The sequence below is a fragment of the Rhinopithecus bieti genome, unplaced genomic scaffold (genome assembly GCF_001698545.2).
Source record: "Rhinopithecus bieti isolate Rb0 unplaced genomic scaffold, ASM169854v2 scaffold_947, whole genome shotgun sequence".
Lineage (NCBI taxonomy): Eukaryota > Metazoa > Chordata > Mammalia > Primates > Cercopithecidae > Rhinopithecus > Rhinopithecus bieti.
In genome coordinates, this window is record NW_016803664.1 from 2738611 (window position 1) to 2760082 (window position 21472).

Consider the following 21472-nt stretch of genomic DNA (forward strand, 5'->3'; position numbering starts at 1 on the left):
GCAAATGGCAGCCTACAGGTCAAACCCAGCCCTCCACCTGTTTTGAAAAGTGCAGTGTTATTGGAACATAGCCACACCCGTCCATTTGCACATTGTCTGTGGCTGCTTTCAAGCTACAACAGCAGGGCCAAGCTACAACAGCAGGGCTGCAACAGAAACCCCAAAGCCTATGGTGTCACAAAGCCTAAAATGTTGACTCTCTGGCTCTTTTTAGAAAGAAAAAGTTTGCCAACCCTTGCCCGTGTTAGGATCCTTACATGGGATTTCAACCTTTTAACAATTCCAGAAGGTGAGTGCTATTCTTATCACCATCTTAAATATGAGGAAACTGACACTTGGATAGTTTAAGTAACTTGTCCAAGATCACTTAGGAGGAATTACATTCAGGCAGACTGAATCCAGAATCTGTCTTCATAACCCTCGCTTTCTGACATGCCCACTTCCCTGCCCCATTTGCATGGGCAGGGTCTTTTTTTCTAGACGGAGTCTCGCTCTGTCGCCCAGGCTGGAGTGCAATGGCGCGATCTCAGCCCACTGCAAGCTCCACCTCCCGGGTTCACGTCATTCTCCTGCCTCAGGCTCCCAAGTAGCTGGGACTACAGGTACCCGCCACCACGCCCGGCTAATTTTTTGTATTTTTAGTAGAGACAGGGTTTCACTATGTTAATCAGGATGGTCGCGATCTCCTGACCTCATGATCCACCCGCCTCGGCCTCCCAAAGTGCTGGGATGACAGGCGTGAGCCACCGCGCCTGGCCCAGGCTTTTTAATAGAAGCTCTTGAGGAAGGGCATCTTCAGAGTACAGGGTTTTTCATGTCCAGTAGAAAAGAGAAATTTAAATTAGCTTAAATTAGGATACAGTTCATAGTATAAGTTCTAGGTGTGCTGCACACAATTCACCACAGAAAGGAATGACAGTCTCAGGGTGGTTATTGCTGATTCCAGAGGTCACAGGGGCTTTGTATTCTTCGGTTTAGCAATTTGAAGTGATGTTAAAAAAGTGAGTTAACACTTGTTCTGCCCAGCGTTCCACCTCTGCAGGCAGATCTCTTGCCTGACCTCCATTTCTCCACTACTACAAAGATGCCAATATCAGCAAATCTTATGCCTACAACACAATGCTACAGACACCTGCAATAAAAGAAAGGCCCAGGGAGGACAAGGTTAGGCTTTGAAAGTCTGTATCACAGCCCACGTGGGAGAAGTATCTGCTAGAATTGCTCACTTGTATAGCCTTTGGATCTTTTGGAAAGATCTTTACATCTCTTAATAGTACAGTAAGCTTATTATCCTGAACCTAACCAGTTAGAGAGTTTCAGGAACCAGAGCATCGTTTCATGGCCCAAATGTTTAATTCTATACAACAGAGAAAGCCTATCAGAGCCAAGCAACTGAGTTAGAATGAAGTTAGCTGGCATTGCTAGGAGAAAACTAAGGTGTCAGACAGCTGGGATTTCTCAGGTCTATCAGGATATCATCTCCTAACGAAACCAGCAAGGGGACATGTCACAAAGATATACAGAGAAGAAATAAAGTGTGGTTGAAAACTTAAGGAAGGATCTAAAGAATCCAGTAACTGGTCAGACCAGGGAAAGAAAAAGTCTAAGTTGCCCATTTCTGCCCAAACTCTCCCATTAACATGTGAGACAAAGTTACAGTTATCAAGACAGGGCAGTACTGGCATGAGGGTAGGCATAGAAATCAATGAAACAGAATTGGGAGTTCAGAGATAAACCCCTACATTTATAGCCAACTGCTTTTCAACAAGGGTGCCAAGACAATTCAATGGGGGAAAGAATAGCGTTTGACAAATGGTGCCATGACAACTGGATATCCACATGAAAAAGAATGAAGTTAGACCTCTTCCTCATACCATATGCAAAAATTAACTCAAAATGGATCATAGGCCCAAATGTAGAATCTAAAACTATAAAACTCTTTAAATACAGGAACAAATATTTGTGCCCTTGGAGGCAAAGGCTACTTAGCTACAACACCAAAAGTACAAGTGACAAAGAACGAACAGATAAATTAAGCTTCTTCAAAATTTAAAAGTTTTGTGCTGCAAATGATGCCACTAAGAAAGTCAAAAGACAACTGTCAGAATGAGAGGAAACACAAGTCTTATATCTAATAAAGGACTCATATCCAGAATATATAAATGATTCTTTAACTCAGTAATAAAAGATTTAAAACCCCATTTTAAAATGGGGCCAGGCGCGGTGGGTCATGCCCATAATCTCTGCACTTCAAGAGGCCCAGGTGGGCGGATCATTTGTGGTCAGAAGTTCAAGACCAGCCTGGCCAACATGATAAAACCCCATTTCTACTAAAATACAAAAATCAGCCAGGCGTGGTGGTGCACACCTGTAATCCTAGCTATTTGGGATGCTGAGGCAAGAGAACTGCTTGAACTCCGGAGGCAGAGGTTGCAGTGAGCCGAGATGGAACCATTGCACTCCAGCTTCGGTGACAGAGCAAGACTCCATCTCATAAAAAAAATAAATAAATAATGGGGAAAGGATCTGAACAATATACAAAATCCAATAAGCATATGAAAACATATTCAACGTCATTAATCATTAGGGAAATACAAATTAAAACCATAATGCAATACCACTCCACATCCACTAGGCTAGCTACAACAAAAAAGACAGATAATAACAAGTATTGGGGAGAATTTAGAGGAATTAGACCCCTTATACATTGCTAGTAGGAATGTAAAATGGTGCAGCTACTTTAGAAAACAGTTTGCCAGTTTCTCAAAATGTTACACAGAGTTACGGTACGACCTGGCAATTTTACTCCTTGGTATATAGCTAAGAGAAATAAAAACAAAGGACCAGGCACAGTGGCTCACACCTATAATCCCAGCACTTTGGGAGGCGGACAGATTACCTGAGGTCAGGAGTTTGAGACCAGCCTGGCCAATATGGTGAAACCCTGTCTCTATCAAAAATACAAAAAAACAGCCAGGCGTGGTAGTGGGTGCCTGTAATCCCAGCTACTTGGGAGGCTGAGGCAGGAGACTCACTTGAACCCAGGAGGCAGAGGTTGCAGTGAGCCAAGATCACGCCATTGCACTCCAGCCTGGGTGACAAGAGTGAGACTCCATCTCAAAAAAAAAAAAAAAGAAGAAAGAAAGAAAAGAAAAAGAAAAAAGAAAAAAAGAAAAAAACATATATCCACATAAAAACTTGTACATGAATGTTTATAGCAGCATTATTCACAGTCTCCAATAAGTGGAAGCAATCTAAATGTCCATCAAACAGTGAATGGGTAAACAAAATGTGGCATATCCATACAATGGAATATTATTTGGCCATTCAAAGGAATGAAATACTGATACACACCACAACATGGATGAACTTTGAAAATATTATCCTAAAGAAGCCAATCACACACACACACACACACAAACCCATATTAACATTTATATGAAAGTCTGGAATAGTAAATCTACGGAGACAGAAAACAGATTAGTGATAGCCCAGTGCTGCTACAGGGAGGGATATGGGGGAAGGGCCAGGAGTGACTGCTAATGGGGATAGAATTTCTTCTTAGGGGTGACAAAAATGTTCTAACATTGACTGTGGTGATGGTTATACAACTGTGTGAACATACTAATACCACTGAATTGTATACTTTCAATAGCTGAAGTATATGAATTACATGCTATATGAATTATATCTTAATATAGCTATTTAAAAAAAAAAAAAGGTAAACAAAAGTTAAGGGAAACCTGGGGCTGGAGTAGGGATGGTGGAGAGAGATGATGCATTTACCCCAGTGGTCTGGAGGTTTGCTGAGATGTTAGAGAGGGGAAGAAGAGGCCCAAGACCATCTGCCCAAAGCTTTCAGTAAAGCAAAGAACACTTCCATGTGTGGTCAGCACCCTTTCATTCACCCAGAAATCTCAGGAAGAATGAGAATACTGAATAACAGACCTGGTTTAACCTGGATTGGGGCCTAACTAGCACCTTAGCATGTTAGATAAGGGAACCTGGACTGAACTGTGATGTTTAGAACTTGGCATGCAAGTTCTTCACTCAGCTTATGGCTGGCAGGGATTTATTCCAATCCTAACTTTCAGTGGCATGGCCTGAGTATGACTCTAGCAGACCTTGTGTGTATTGAGACACTTAGTCCTTTTTTATTATTATTTGTAAAGTGATACTATGTTTTTCTCTATGTCTTCACATTATGTTTACAAATAATTTAACATGAGCCTGTGTTAGCAAATCTTCCGAAAAGTCCTCTCCCATTTTCATGCTTCCGCACCCCCACACACCCAGCTCACTATATCAAGCCCACAGAAGAAACTTTCCTTTCCTGAAACCATACCTAATTCACCTGCAGTAGTCATGGAACCTAAAATAAAAATCCTATCCTTCTGTTCAAGGCAAGTACTACATGTAAGTTCTTCTCCATGACTTCCCAGTGAAGAAAAAAAACATGGCGGAGAGGACCTTCAAAGTTCTCCCAGCTCTGAAGTGCTCTGATGCTTGCATCTATGTATCATCTTTTCCAGACGAGACTTTGTGTCTCATGGATGTGGCAAAGGCAGCAGAACTGCACCAAGACAGAGCTGGTAAAGAGCAACTCAGGTCGACGGTCCCTGGGGACAAGTACTGCTGAAGTCATTGAAGTTGCTGGTGTTATGTTTCTACGATTCTCTGATCCCAAGTCCTCTATGTCATAACAATATTAGAGAGGAAGCACCATCATAAATAAAACCAAAAAGCACACAGTTTTTAATAATTCATTTGGCTATATCATATCACCTATGTGATGTCTGGTTTTAAAAGAATTATATGGATTTGCATTTCAATATTTTAACTATTATTCACTTGTACAGGTAGTCGATTCCTCTGCCACTCCAAAAAGTTGGAAACACCACATCAGATTCATCACCACGAAGGCAAAAGTAACAAAACTGTGCCATTTTCTATCATTTTTCAAGGTTGGATCATCACTAAAAATTACACCAAGATTATTTTTTCAGCTCTGAGGCAGCCACGTCAAAAGGTTTGATAACACAGTGTGTGTAATGTGAGGAAACGTGTTCTCATCGACTGTTGGTGGGGCTAGAAACTGGTATGAGGCTCCTGGACGGCAATTTGGTAGTATCTATCAAAATGACAATGTACATTTCCTTTGAACCGGAAACTTATCGTCTCTCATTTTATCCCACGTGTGTGCAAAATGACATATACATGAGATTATTCATTGCAGCAATTTAATAGCAAAAGATTGCATACTACTAAAGGCCAATTAGGTACTAGTTAAATAAATTACATCAGGTCAATGGTATCTTGTGCAGCTGGGAGAAAAAAAGAACAAGAAAGTGAGGAAAAAGCAAGAGACAGATTAGTAGACATGGCATGCTTCTGTGTGTATAAAAAAAGGTAAGGAGGGATAAAGATGTATTTACTTAGCTACACAAGAAACTGGTAACAATGACTGGCTATGAGGAAGGAAACTGGGGCTATGTGGAAAACAGCAGAAGAAAGTTTTCAATTGCAAACCCTCTGGTAATTTTTAAATTTTGAACCATGGAAATTCAACATGTATTACAATTTTGTAATATAAATATACATTTTCTTTTAAAAGACTGACCATCAATGGTCTCAGGACCTCAGAGAACAACCCACCTCCTCGGCCAAGTTCTCACCTCCTCCAGCCTCTAGAAACCCTTCCTTTGTCTTTTCATGGGTACTTCTGGGCCATGAAAGATAGCGGAGCCGGAGCCCCAGGAGCAGCTGTACAAACAGAGCATAGCGCCAACTCTCCCACGCCGGTTTACATAGTTAAGCAATTCCTTTTCACCACATATAGCTGGGAGAGTGGAAAAGGCCCAGATGGCCCAGGACTTGCAACTACACGAGTGCTTCCCCAACTTTTCCACTCCAGCAACCCTAAGGCAAAGGAGTCCAGTGTGGGGTTATGAGAGACATCCAAGGGACTGCAAAGAACCGCTTTCAAGGCTTGGATTTTTCCATTATAAATGAATCTAAATTTTGCATCCAACACCATAGCATTTTTCATTCTACTATGTCTCTTTTTACATGAAGGATACTGTGTTCTTGGTATTCCAGGAAGTGGTGTCACTTTTATCATGTGACTTTGCCAAGCACTCTCCTCCTTGCCCACCCAGCACACAGACACATGTCCCATCCTGAGTAACACAGACATAAATCGCCTCAAGAATGGAATTCTCATTTATACTTCTAAAAATGCTTCTCTATCTGTTTAGAGGAAACAGCAAAGGCTCTGAAGTCAGCCAGATCAGATCCACACCCAGGCTGTGCCTCTTGCTGGACCTTCCACAGGGCCTGGCCTCACAGAGCCTTCGTTTCCTCTCTGAAGAAGGGGGATGAATTGCCCACCTCGTACATTATTGTAAATAGCTAGTTAAATGGGATGACAGCTCTTGTGGTAGCCCTTGTGATTACTGCTAGGCCAACTGAACTCACATCTGCTTCCCAAAAGGGAAGACTTCACACAGCTTACCAGCTGTGGTTCCAAATCGTCACACTTGGCTTCAGGCCACTACCTGCACATTTTTTACCAGCTGAAAAAATCAAGCCTAGACTTCTCAAAACAGAGAACTGAGGTCTTCTAATAGTCCTTCCAGGGAGACTGCATTGCACAAATAAGATGACACCCATCTGATTTCAAAGGTAAGTCGGGTTTCTTGGTTGGCTAATTTATTAAAATCTTAGCCCCATTTCCCAGTCGAGGGTGGTGTGGTAAACTGATGACATCTAAGAAAAACATTCTTCTAAAACAGCCAAACAGCATGCTTCAACATGCTGAACTGCTAAATTTCCATTACTTTAAAAATAGTTGACTTTTAGCCATATGCTCCAATTACCAATTTTAAAAGAATGAAAAAAGAATTATAACAATTGTATCACACATACGCAAGAGAGTGAAATCCCAGTCTTTGCCATACCGCCATTCATTGCAAATAATCGCCTGCCTGCAGGCCGGCACATTTTCCACCTTTTCATGGGTTAACACCCGCATTTAGAAGTGTTCCCACTGGCCCCTGGAGCCACAGGAGATGAGCACAAAACCCCCCATGGCACCATAAATGGCCCCATCTGCATGTTCTGCCTGACTCGGGAAGCTGAGGAGTGCTCATTGTAGGAACACGGACCCGACACCTTGGATAGGCTCACTCCCGATGGACAACAAGTCACCACACAGGGCGAGGGCCTCCTGCTTGTCCTAGTGCCGACCCAATACACAGACATATCAGGTTTTACTAATTGACACCCACCCCTGCACAGCCGGCTTTTGTTTCCTTTCTGTCTCTCTTTTTTGCTGAATGAGTGAAAACAGCTGAGGCGTGGAGGCCGGGGCATCCAGAGAATGGAATGTTCGTATCAGTTCCATCTCGCTGGCCACCCCCACGCCCCAGTGTGTTGGGGCTGCAGGCTCCCAGCTGAGAGGTACTAGAAGCGTCCCCTAGGTCAGCTCATCTGCTGGGAAATGACTGTCTTCTCACCACCATGGCTGTGGATGTCTGCTTTCATTTGCACAATAAGGGCCTGGGTCACAATAATGCATCCCTTCCTCACTCGGAGAGTGTTAGGAACCAAGTTCCCCGTATTGTGTCTTCAGCTTCCCCCTCAACTGAGCAAAGGTCAACTATCCAGGTACCGAAACAGCATATATTTTAGTCTTAACTAGCATACTTCATCCCTTCTCCCAATCATTTGTTAATTTCCGTGGCATAAGGTCTCTAATCTTGGGCTTCTCAAATTTTAATGAATTACCTAGAGATCTCCTTAAAACGCTCATTCTGACTCAGGAATTCTGGAGTGGGACCCAGGACTCTGCAGTTCTAACAAGCTCCCAGGTGATGCCAATGATGCTGGTCTGTGGATACCCCTTTGAGCAGTGAGGTCTAGGCTGATGGGACCCTTCTCAGTTCTCAGGACCTTCCTGCAGAGATTTGAGCTGAGCTCCTAACTGGTCAAATCCTTTATGCTTCCTGGTAGGACTCTCAGTGCCTGGGATTCGACGTCAGGTGGCTTGTGCACTACTGCAGGCTTTGCAGCCAGCTCACATTGCAACCTTCCTTCTGAAAGCTCTTGCCCCCTCTGAATTCAGTTCACATCCTTAAAGAAGGTATAATCGGTAATACCTAAACAGATCAGAAAATCAAAGAAGAAAGAGATACAAATCTTTAAAAAGTCGAAATTCTTTTAGTAATGTAAAGTGATGGGTTCCTTCCTTCCTCCTTTTTGATTTGCCTACTTACCATTTTTTGGGCAAGAGGGGGTTGAGCCATTGCAAAATATGTTTAAATCCCATGCTCCAAGAAGAATATCAGAGTTTCCAAATTTTCTCTCACTGTATTTATCAAAATTGCCAACACCAATCTCTGCCGACATAGCTACAGTTCAGAACTCAGTTGGTTATACAGTGATAAGCTCTTTTTGTTTGTGTTTGGGGGGGATGCAAATAAATAGTGCATGGGAGAGAGGGAAATAAATGTGGCAAAGGAAGTGGCAAAGAAGTAGAGGGTATTCATCACCCAGGTCCCAAATATTTCCAAGGAAGAGTTGATTCCAATGCCAAAAATCGTACGGATCAATATTCAATTTCTTTTTGTTAAAAGATGTGAATTCTAGACCAGACCCCGCTAACAATTCACGTATGATGACAACAGACAAATCATTTAACTTCCATCTGCCTTCACTTTACCCCTCTGCAACACGAAAGGGTAAGTCTATCTCGTTTCAATGTCCTGGCCAGCTCTAACAGTCTGGGATTCTAGAATGAACTTGAAGAAGTCACGCAGCATTGGAATTCAATGAGCTAAGACGACTAGAGGTTTTACTCCTACTGCCTCATGTTTACATTTTATTTTCAAATGCTGCCATTTAAACCATCTGTAACAATGTCCCTGCCACAGCATCTAGAGGTGAGGACCATTCTCTCCTTATGGTCACTAACCTGCCATACTCGTGGAGTTTACATATACCTTGCTTAATGAAGATTTTATTTACAGCCTGTGTTTTTGTTGTCCTGGTGGCAATTTTCTTGCTTACAGAACAACCTAAAAGATACTCCCTTTTAATCATATTCAATTACCCAGTTTTTCCTATAGCAACTCAGTGACTAGATAGGTTAAAAATGTCTCTGGTTTTCTTCATAATGTCCTTAGGAAATAAGTCAACATGCTTCCCTTTAAAAAACTAGTTAAGATTCCCTCTCAGAGTGGCCTGTAATGAAGATATAGGTCCAAGACAAAAGTTACGACAATAAAATCCTCACATTTGCTCACAGATGCATTTGACACACAGTAAACCTGCAGAGATACCCGAGATGGAAATTAAAATACCTGTGACCACAATACACTGCAACTAAATAGACGTGGAGCAGTTAAGTGATTTGACTTTTCCGAAACACAACATGCTCCATAGTTCAAGTCTTGTTCTGTTTATACAAAATGTCCAGAATAGGCAAATCCATACAGACAGAAAGTAGACGAGTGGTTGCCAAAGGATGAGAGAAAGGGGGAATTCAGATGAAAGGGGCTTTATTTGGGGTGATGAAGATGTTCTAGAATTAGATAGTGGTGGTGGTTACCCAAATTGTGAATATATAAAAACCACTGCAGTGCACACTGTAAAATGTTTAAAATGAATTTGTGTTATATGAATGTTATCTTCATAAAAACAAAAGAAAACAAAAAGAGTGCAGGCCTTGGAGTCAGCAGACCTGAACTGGTCCTGCTTGTTCTTGTTGAAACTTCAGTTTTCTCGTTATTCTAAAAATGAATTGAGACATTATGCAAAGCACCTAGCAATGTTTCAGACACACAGTAAGACCTCAGTCAATGACCGCAATACCTTAAGGTTAGGTAGACAAAAGTCACACACCCAGGACTTGAACCCGGCTCTGACTCCTTGCTTGTGACCTCTGCTAGTTGCGACCAGGCTCTTCCAAGTGGGGGCAGTAGCTTGAGGGAAAATGTGTTTCTCTGAAACACAGCCTTAGACCTTCCATTGTGCCTTTGCTTTATTTTTTTAACACCACTCCTTGGAAAAATTCTTACAAAATGTTCCCCAGTTTCCAGGAGATACAAAGAGCCTTACATCATATTTCTAAGACACCATTTCCCTCACCATGAGAGCCACAGTCTAAGCTAACCTTGTGACCAGCATGTAAAAGTTCTGTTTATAGAACCCAACATGCCCCTGCAGTGCCGTTCGCCTTCAAGGAGCTGCTGGCTGGAGGATGGGACTCCACCCAGACAATGCCCTGTTTCCAGGGCTCTGCGTCACTTGGAAAATATTGGGGGATGAGAGCCGGGTAAACGCAAGGGTTAGAGTCCCAGTTAGAGCGCTGTCACAGACAGACCACATGGCTTTACAAATGATTACAAATCAGCTTGCTGTCAGCACACACATGTCCAACAGGTTCAACAGGATTTTTGAAGAAAGAAGATAAACAAGCTGCCAGAGGCTCAATCTGGAAGCTCACAGGCCCTACTCCAGTCCACAGTTCTGCCCTGCACCCCTGCCCAGAAGTCTTGTTATTTGTGAAAACGGGTCCTTCAGCTTTCCCATTTTGCTGCTACCATATATCCACAAATGCTGAAAGAGTCAATCCTGAATTACAGAAATCACACCATTTTCAGAACTTAAATACAAATGCTGAGGCCAAGAACTTTCAATCCAATGACGTTTCTCATTAGTGCCTCCCTGCAGCCCCAAACAAGACCAAATTTCCATGTAGAAAGCTGTCAGCTTTTCTCTGCCCCACACTTCCACGGCCACCGGAGCGATGCTAAGCAGGGACTGGGGAAAGAAAAGGACATGGCCTCCGTAGGCAAGAGCCTGGGCCAAGACTGCTACAAGTGTTTAGGCTGACTCTGGTACACACAGGGTTAAGACACCTGACAAGAGTGACCTTTATTATTTCCTCCTTTAAAGTAGTAGGCTGTTCCCTGAGACAGAGCTGAGCAGACCAGGCTCCTACAAAGCCCACGGTCCCCTGGTTCCTCCTTGCAGGCCAGGCTACCCGGCTCAACAGCCAGCTCTAACTGACTGGCAAGGGGAACAGGGCCAGAATAGAAACGTCCTGATCCTGGTATAGTCACCTGACCACACTGAGGTTTTTGTGCAAGTAACAACTTCTCTGAATCGCAGCTCGGCTTTCTTAAAAAGCCGTGTCCTTAATGGATCCATTCAGGGCACGGATCAAGAAAAATGAAAGATAATGGGGCCAAATGTCAAAGGAGGAGTCGCTGTATAGACAGCAAACAGTGTCCAGGAAGGAACTACCATGTACCACCCAGAAGTTACAGAGCATAAATCACAGATTTCCGTCTATACAGAGGACTTGAAGGAGGTGTGGTGACTTTTTGGCCCTCATCCTCTTAGAGCAATTGTTTCCCAGTCATGCTGTTGGCAAGACTCACTCAGTCCCTCCTTTTCTGAATGGAGAATAAAATGTCACTCCCTCCCTCAAAAAAGCTGGGACAGACAGAGGGGGAGGGATGGAGTAACCAAGTCTAATCTAAGACCTTCCCCAGGACTGCTCTAGGGCCAGCCCTCATCTGTTTTAAAAAGGAGCCATCTTGGGGTGCTGACCAAACAGGCCCCATGAATCACTGTGTGGATCATTAGTGCTGTTCACCTAATACTTCCAGTTCTTCTCTCCTCCAGGCACGTCCATCTGCTTTCCTGCCCCCTTGAAGTCAGGAGTGACCATGTGACTAGCTTTGGCCAAGGAAATGCGAGAAGTGGCATGTGTCATGTCCAGGTACAAGCTCCAAGAGCCCATTAGTAATTTACCATATCCTCCTCCTACCCCACTGCAGAGACCACCAACACCTGGGTCCCCCAGAGACTCAGGAACAAAGCAACTAAATCCAACCCTGCCATGACTGGATGTGTAGCATGAGCAAGAAATAAGCTTTTCTTCGTGAAGCTATAGAGCTTTGGAGGCTGTTTATTATTGCAGCATCATCTAGCCTATCACATCACGTAAAGACCTACTATTATACTTGTAGATTCAACCCACCTAGTTCACATCCATTAAAAACAAAACCTGGAGTTCATCACAAGCTTCAGCCCCAAGGACAAGTGGGGCTGTAGCAAGGAAAGAGCCCGGGCTCCCAGAGTCAGACAGACTTGAGTTTAAATCCTGGCTCAGCCGCCCACCAACCGTGCAACTCTGAGCCCATCAATTACCTTTTATTGAGCTGTAATCGCCTCCACTTTGAAAGGGCAATGATAGCACCTGACATACAGGGTGGCAGTGAGGATGAAATGTAACGTGTGTAAAATACATAGCATGTGGCCAGGCGTGCACTGTGCACTGAGTAAACAGGAGTGATTCTGCTAACCCTCGTCATCGTTATCATCATCATCGTCCTGCTGTTGTCAATGACCAGCAGTGAACCCAGAGGTTCTGTTTCCTGCTCTGTAAACTGGAAGAGCAATGCCATGCCACTCCCAGCATGAGAGTATCTAAGGAAGTACTCAGCGCAACGCCAGGCAGGGCACGGGGGCAGCTGCTCAATAACCGTGAATACCCCATACCACTCTGATATGATTTGGCTGTGTCCCTACCAAATCTCAACTTAAATTGTATCTCCCAGAATTCCCGAATGTTGTGGGAGGGACCCAGGGGAAGGTAATTGAATCATGGGGGCCGGTCTTTCCCGTACTAGTCTCGTGATAGTGAACTAGTCTCACGAGATCTGATGGGTTTATTAGAGGTTTTTGCTTTTGTGTCTTCCTCATTTTCTCTTGCTGCTGCCATGTAAGATGTGCCTTTTGCCTCCCACCATAATTGTGAGGCCTCCCCAGCCATGTGGAACTGTAAGTCCAACTAAACCTCCAACTAAACCTTCCCAGTCTTGGGTATGTGTTAATCAGCAGCATGACAACAGACTAATACACACCCCTTCCACTCCAAGCCTTTAGCCAGCCTGCCCTGAGCGAGCCCTGGAACACTGCAGGCTGATGAAGCTGCAACACCTGCCCCACAACTGATCCCCTCAACTGATCCACTCTGGGCTTCAGGTTGCCCTCCAGGACCTATCTAATGAGAGTCTCACTCCCTCCACCCCTAGCCAAGTCACCTGCTGTCATTTACTGGACCACAAGCACTGCATCTGCCAGGGTACTCTGACCTTGGGGACCCCAGCCTAACCCCTAAGATACCCACGTCTACCCAGGTGACTCGTGATTTTGAGAAGCCCTCTTGGGTATGAGTCACAGAGACTTGGTCCATCCCTGGGGCCAGCTCATCAGGAGTAGGGGGAGGTCCCCTGCCAAGGCTCCTACTGACCTACTGTTGAGGATCTGGAGAGCCTGGCAGCCCCCGCCTGGCCCTAGCTTTGACAATTAATGGTGTTATAGCAAGGCTCTGCGGAGTAAGACTTCACATCTAGGAAAATCTGCCATGTGCCACAAAATCCCTGGTCATACACTAAAAGCATCCCACATTGTGCATCCTTAGGCGGTAGCTTAATGAAATGCTATGCCTGGTACTGACGTATCCCAACCGCACTGGGACCTCTGAAAGTGGCCTAAATAGAAGGAACACTGGAGGCTGAGCAGGAGTGGGTGTCTTGGTCCCAGGGCAGCCCCTGGGTCGGTCTGTGTGACCTGAAGCAGCCACAACTTCTCCAAGCCTCATTTCCATGACTATAAAATGTCACAGAAGAGAATCCAATTAAGCATTGAAGTACCCACCACTGATCGTCTACAGTCACTGAATGTACAAGTTGAACAAGGTACAGTGCCATTTGTAAAGAGCTTAAAGTCCTAGAGAGAGTTCAACATGTTCATAAGTGAAATCTAAGTAATCACTGCCTGAAGACAGGCTCATGAGCACACTGGTCTAAGGTCTCTAAGGTCATAGCCATCTCTGCGATTAACTGCACGGCAGATAAAGGTTATTTCCTCTCTCTGACCTACCAAAGTTTCCATTTCTCCAGATAAGTTAAAACAGGCCTGGCCGGGCGCGGTGGCTCAAGCCTGTAATCCCAGCACTTTGGGAGGCCGAGACGGGTGGATCACGAGGTCAGGAGATCGAGACCATCCTGGCTAACACGGTGAAACCCCGTCTCTACTAAAAAAATACAAAAAACTAGCCGGGCGAGGTGGCGGGTGCCTGTAGTCCCAGCTACTCGGGAGGCTGAGGCAGGAGAATGGCGTAAACCCGGGAGGCGGAGCTTGCAGTGAGCCGAGATCCGGCCACTGCACTCCAGCCTGGGCGGCAGAGCGAGACTCCGTCTCAAAAAAAAAAAAGGCTTGTATTTTATTTATCTTACCCTTTTTAAAGGTCAAGGAGTATAAGCATTATTTGAGACACCAACTTTCTCAGGTTGAAACCCTGATTTGAATTTCCAACACTTCCTTCTACTTTCCCCCGCTATCTCTGGAAGATAAGCAGCCATTCAGTCTCTGCTCTGGGGGCTGGAAACACACTGCCTCTCAAAACAAGTCTTTCCATTTTCCCACAGCTCTCAGGCATGGAAACTTCTCCTTCACACTGAGCTGATGTTTGCATTCCTACAATATCACTGAGACCAACCAAGGATGGTTTAGTGAGACCTTCTTCCAAATGAGAGCCTTTCAAACACTTAAGCCCACCCTCATACCATCCTATCTTTCTTTTCCTCTTAGGCTAAACTGTCCAAAGTCCTTCCTCACTTACTGGCAGGTTGTACCAAGTCTTCTCTCAAAGCATGGGGGCCAAAATCAAAACAATGCTCCCTGCAAATTGGGCCTATCAGCATCCTGATTACCAACTGCTCTAGGCTCCTAAACAGTCTCCCAGAGAACAGAAGAGTCAGACCCTACACAGAGGCTGGAGATAAAACCTGGGGCTTGAACTAAAGACTACCAACCAAAGAAAGGCCCCACCACCTCTAGACACGCAGACACCCACGGCACCCTTCCCAGAACTTCCCCTCTGTGAGTGCCGCTGCAGGATCCATGGGGGCAGTCAGGGCACTGCTGCTGGGGTCCCACTCCTGCTCCCATCTCTTCCTTAGCTGTCAGTCCCTTTCCTCTTTCCTCCCCATCTAGGTGCCTCCAATAACCCTCTGGCTCCTGAGCAGTTCTCAGATGGCTCCTAGAGGTCACCCCTTGCCCTAACCCCATCCCCTTTGCTGGTAAGTTGTACCTTGACTTCTGGGGAAAAAATCAGACAACACCCTTTTCCTTTAGCCTCCTCCCACTCCCCACTTCTTCTCTCCCACTATGGTCAACACCCCATCTCCACCTCTCACCCCATCCCATTGCCAGGCTATGCCTGGTGAACTGGACAACAAGCCTAACTCCCCACATAGGCCTCAGGTGAGTTGCTGGTTGTATCCCCTGAGGACAGGGCTCTGGCTAGGCAGGCATCACTAGATTTACTGAGTGCTCAGTCTATGCCAGACACCGACTATGTGCTTTCCATGAGTCATCTCATTGAATTCTCGTCGGTTTCCCCCTGAGGGAGGCACTACTATTAACTATTATAATCCTTTGCTTCTAAGTGAGGAAACTGAGGTACTGAGAGGTAAGTCACTTGCTTAGGTGCTCATAGGCATAAGCAGCAGAGTCAGAAGCCAATGCAGGCAGCTGGACTTGAGAGCCCACAGGCTGAAAACCAGACCAGGAGCCCTTCCAGGCAGGGCCCCCATCTCACTTTGTGCCCAGCCCAGCACCTGGCACACAGCACACTCACAATCCAAGGTTACTGAATTAATCAGTTTGATAGAGGTTTTTATGTGTCTAGGTATTTTTTGAATACCCAGTGATACTCCCCAAATATACACACGCATTCCCCCACCACACATGCATTCTGTATTTTATAGTTAATACACACTATTTTAATGGTGTCATGGGCTAAATCAACTATTGTTAGCTGACCTGAGAACCTAGCCTCAATTCATAACAATGTCTCTATGAGAAAATTCCTTCAACTTGCAAACACCCCACATAAAAATAAAATGTTAGCACCCTCTGTTCCTAAAATAAGCATTCAGTTAGCAGATTCATTCATTAGGATGCTGTCTACCTTTGTGTTACTAAAAAATCTGTCCTGGCTAAAGTCGGCCTCACTTTGTTACATCTTTGCCTCAGAAAACATGCCTGAATTTCAGAGGAATGTGTGAACTGAACATTCCACACTTTTTTTTTTTCCAAAGTCTCCATTCTCAGTCTAAATTTTTCACAAAATTGATAGTTCTCTGGGAGCACAGGCTCTTGCTGACCCTGATAAATGATTGCCCTAATTAACAATGTTCAGTTCCCCAAGACGGCTGGAATTCCAGCTCAGGAGGGGCTTGATGTTTGTTCTAGCCTCTCATTTTCCAGATGAGCAAACTGGGGCCTGGAGAGGTTAAGTGGCCTGTTCAAAGTCACACAGTGAAATCTCAGCCACGGCGGGAAGTTGATGGCCTTGATGCCAACTTAACCCCTTCCTCAGGCTTCATCTATTAACCTAAGTAATTCCTCTCCCACTCCCTGACAATGGCAGCGCCCTTGCCAACACGCGGCTTCTCTGCCAGTGGTGCATGGGAACCCATGGGCTCCAAGGGCGTCCTTATGCTTATCTGGCCTCAGAAAAACACAGAAAAGCCTCTCGTGTTTTCAGCTGCTGCCAGTGGCCACCCACCAAAGAAAAGGGTGTGAAAGAAAACATCTCACTCTTCCTTCTCAACCCCAAAGATGCACTCTCCATTCCCACTCCCCACGCCTGGGTTCTCATCCACTCACTGCTAGAAAGCCAGGCTACCCAACTCCAATACACACCTCACCACCCAACCGATTTACCAGGCATCTTCCAGAATGACCTAGCCAAGATGGCACTTCCGCCATGACACAGCTCAGAGCCCAGAACGACTCCCGACACACAACAAAATGCATCCAAACTCCCCTCAGCCTGGCCTCCAAAACCTTCCTAAACTGAATTCAGTCTACCTATTCCGTCTGATCTGCCCAAGGCTTCAACTCAAACCCTGTGTCAAACACATTCCTCTTGGTACTGGGTCAGACCCATTTCTAATTACAGACGTTGGTATAGTATCTACAACTCTCTGTGGAAAGTACCCCAAAAAGAAGCAATTATATAATGCAGTATTTCCCCAGAAGTATGCTATGGAATAAAAGTATTGTGGAAGATTCTTTGAAAAAAAGATTTGTAGCCTGGTCGTATTGTAGAAAATTCTGATGGTCAAGTCCTTTCTCAGAGAATCACAATTTACATTAACCCACATATTAAAGGCTCTGAGAAGTTACATAATAAGAAAAGCCATTTAGGCCAGGTATGGTGGCTCATGCCTGTAATCCCAGCACTTTGGGAGGCCAAGGCAGGCAGATCACTTGAGGTCAGGAGTTTGAGACCAGCCTAGCCAATATGGTGAAACCCTATCTGTACTAAAAATACAAAAATTAGCCAGGTGTGGTGGCACAGGCATGTAATCCCAGCTACTCAGGAGGCTGAGGCAGGAGAATCACTTGAACCTGGAAGCCAGAGGTTGCAGTGAGCTGAGATCACATCACTGCATTCCAGCCTGGGCGACACAGCCAGACCCTGTCTCAAAAAAAAAAAAAAAAAAAAAAAAACCCCACCAAAACCAAAAGCCATTAACTTTATTTCATGAGCTCCCAAATTTATCTCAGCTCTTCCTTCCTTTCTCCAACTCTACCACTGCCATGCAACTCCAAGCTGCCAACGTTTCCTTCCTGGGCAACAGCAAGACCCTCCAAGCTGGTCTGCTCACATCCCCTCTTCTGCGCTTTCCAATCCATCCCCACACACTGGGGCAGGAGAAATTATTTTGAGTCCCAAATCAGGTCATGTCACTCTCTACCAAACGCTTCAGTGGCCTTCTTGTGCTCTTAAGGATAAAAGCAAAAATAAACAACGAACCTCCTTAATTCAGTCCCCAATGTCTATATCGTCTACCTACCCTTCCAGCCCCATCTCATGCCACACTCCTCCTCCTCACCCACCCCATCCTTCTACTGGCTTAAAAACAAAAAAAACAAACAAACAAACAAAAAAAAATTCCTCCTTTACCATACTTCCTCCCACCCCAGGGCCTCTGCACGTCTGCCTGAAGACTCTGCCTCCTCTCTACCAATCCTCACCTCCTCAAGGAAATGGTCCCTGACCACCCAAATGAGGTCAAATCCTAGCCCCTCTCTTCCATAGGCCTTATCATGGGTACAATTTTTATTTACTTGTATGATTTTTTTCTTACATTTTCTTCTACTAGACTGTAAACTTTTTAGGATAGACAGCATGCATCCATTTTTGCTCATAGGCTTAATACAGTGTCTGACCACAAGTAAATACTCAAAAAAAAAAACAAAAAAAAAACACAACCAGGTCAGGCACAGGGGCTCATACCTGTAATCTCAGCACTTTGAGAGGCCAAGGTGGATGGATCACTTAAGCCCAGGGGTTTGAGACCAGCCTGAGCAACATGGCAAAACCCTATCATTACAAAAAGTACAAAGAATTCGCTGGGCATGGTGGTACATGCCTATAGTCCCAGCTCCTTGGGAGGCTGAGGTGGGAGAATCACTTGAGCCCAGGAGATTGAGGCTGCAGTGAGCCATGATCAAGCTACTGCACTCTAGCCTGAGCAACAGGGTGAGACCCCGTTTCCAAAGAAAAAAAAAAAGTTTCAACCATCAACGTAAGTATGAGCAACTGATGTGAAAAAAGAAAGCACAACACAAGACTATGTATTTTATAGTGGAGACAGGAACCCAGTGCTACAAAGAGGAAGTGAGAGAGCCTTAACTCTACTTGGGTGAGATGGGTAAAGCTGCAGAGTCTTGGTGCCACACACAGAGGGAAGGGAAAGGCAGTGCAGGTGGAAGAAAACAGTACATGCCACAGTGTGGAACCCCGCTAAGGCTGGCTGCTTTCTGCTCGATTCTGTTTTCTATCTAGACCATCCCCACCTCTGATCCTCAAGGGTACAGAGAATGTCTTTTACACTCTTCTTAGCACAACATTGAGGGCACCAGGAAAATGGAAGTGTCCACTAATGTGAGAAGGAAATGCCTCCCTGTACAATGGCTGGGCTTCCTCCCTGCAGGACTCCTACGGGCCGCCGCCTGTGTGTGCATGGGTGCAAGCCCGCATCTCCGCTGCACAGCATACATGCTCGGCTCCTGTGGCCTGAGGTGAGCCCACCATTTCCAGATTCTGCAGGGCCTGCCCCTCTGCCTGGCTCGCCCACACCCTCCATTCCTGTGGAATTGTTACATTTCTGGAAACCGTAGCCCTCTCTTTCACCTCATTCTGTGGTAAGCAGCTAGCTCCAATAATTTTCCTATTTATGCTAAATAAGAAGCCGAGAGTGAAGGGGTTCAGGCCACTCAAGACCCTTGTCTGCAGACTTTTACTTCACGGGATCAAAGTTGAAGCATGAGAATGTGTCTTTATTCTTTTTCCCCTGCTGAGGCCAAGAGACGCATGCCAGATGCTTCTCCTGGAGTGTGCTGTCACAACAGGAACCCTGCCACCACCTGCCCCACCCTGCTCCCCCCACCTGCCCCCAGTTCCCACTCCAATCTAACCAGGACTGTTCTTTGTTCCACAAAACAAACAGTGAGTTCCGCCTGTCAGGGCAGACAAGGTGCACACACACAGAAGCAAACAAAGAGGCCCTCTTGCCAAAGGCCTTCTTTCCTGTTGGACCAACGCTGTTACTGGTGCCCTTTGTTTGAAGTCACCAGATGCACCAGGCACTTACAGGGACCTGCCAGAAGATCCTTGGACCTGCACCAACTGGGATATCACTCCCCAGCCATCCCCATACCACCAGACACAGTAGGATGTGGGGCCTCGGGGGTGTCAGACTCCCATTCCTGGGGTCTGCTGCTCTGTTTGGATTGCTGAAATGCTGCTTCCACAGAACAGGGATGCAACTGCCACCCTTCTCAGCGTTGCCGGACTCAGCAACCACAGACTAGTTGCTGTGCATGGCCCCTGGCCCTTCTCCCCTCTCACCTGTTGGTGGCCAGACACTGTGCTACCAAGTCTTGAATGTACGGGCTCATTTCACCCTCTCTGTGCTGTGTGTGCTGGGCTATGTGATTATCCTCATTTTATTGATTAGGAAACAGGGGCTCCAACCAGTGAAGTGGCCTGACTCAAGGCACACAACCAGGATTCGATGTGAGTCTGACTCTGGGGCTCATGCTCTCATCCTCTACAATAAACCTCTTACCACCCCAACTACTAGCTAAAGGCCACCAACCTCTTTCTTGATCATTCCTTTACAAGACAGACTTGGAATGGAGTAGAGCAGCAGTCCCCAGCCTTTTTGGCACCAGAGACCAGTTTCGTGGAAGACAATTTTTCCATGGATGGGGGCGTTGAGGGGAGGGATGGTTTCAGGATTAAACCATTCCATCTCAGATCATCAGGCATTAGTTACTATAGATTCTCATAACGAGAATGCAACCTAGATCCCTGCATGCACAGTTCATAATAGGGTTCATACTCCTGGTCCCTAACAGGTCACAGACCTATACCGGTCCATGGCCTGGGGGTTGGGGACCCCTAGAGTAGAAGGCAGGGCTCGACAAATATCAGGTATCAAGCACAACTCCTGATCTTCTCAGTAGGTAATTCTGTTAAAAATTATCATGATTTTCTTAGAAATAGTCACGTTTTGGTTTTAAGGCCCTACAAGGAGGAACTAAGGCTGTTTGGTCTTTTTTTTTTTTTTAAACGTATTTGTCGCCTTGGTAAGCCTCTCTAACTGAGCTTTAGAATAACCCTGTGAACATTTTCCCTGGAAACACACACTTCCCTCCTCCTGCCTTTCACTCATTTATCTTATCTCGGACTTCATGAGGCTCCATTCCACAGTCATTCCTGGTTATCAGTTTTGCTTTTACAAACAGCATTTATCTGGATTGCCAAGACATTCTTGGCCTTCTGGAAATATGCTGCCATTTTTCTTGTCAATTAGTTGCTTTATGTGCTTCCAAAGTTATGCTTTCATATGAAAATAGACGTCTTCCCAATTCTCTTGGCCTTCTCGTGATACTAACAAAATTTACACTGGAACTGGGACCTAATGCTTTATTAAAGTCTATCTACATCAGGGAAAATGGGGCTGGTCACACTCCAAATCATGTGAAACACCTCCCAAGACAATGTGGATTCATTTAATATCCTTCCTTGGTGCTTATAAGTGCCTCCCCAAAATTGTTCATCAGTGCTCTCATATGTAGAGCGTGAAAACAGTAGAGTGGCTATATCTTCATATTTTCCCAGATGTAGAGTCCCTAGGGCTGATTATTTACTGTCATCCTTTCTTTCTCTCCTTAATGGTGTTCCTAGGTCAAAAGGGCATACGAGGCTATTTTTGAATCATCGCAGGTATAAAACCAGAAATTCACATTTTACAAGAAGTTTGATTTTAAAGAAACAAACTGGTAGTAACCATGAGGAATACTT

The 21472-nt window shown here is 45.2% G+C and overlaps 1 protein-coding gene across 5 annotated transcripts in view; it reads right to left on the minus strand.

Moving 5' to 3' along the window:
* CGNL1 (cingulin like 1) overlaps window positions 1-21472 on the minus strand; it is a 178306-nt gene that overhangs the window by 32881 nt on the left and 123953 nt on the right. The window lies entirely within an intron of this gene.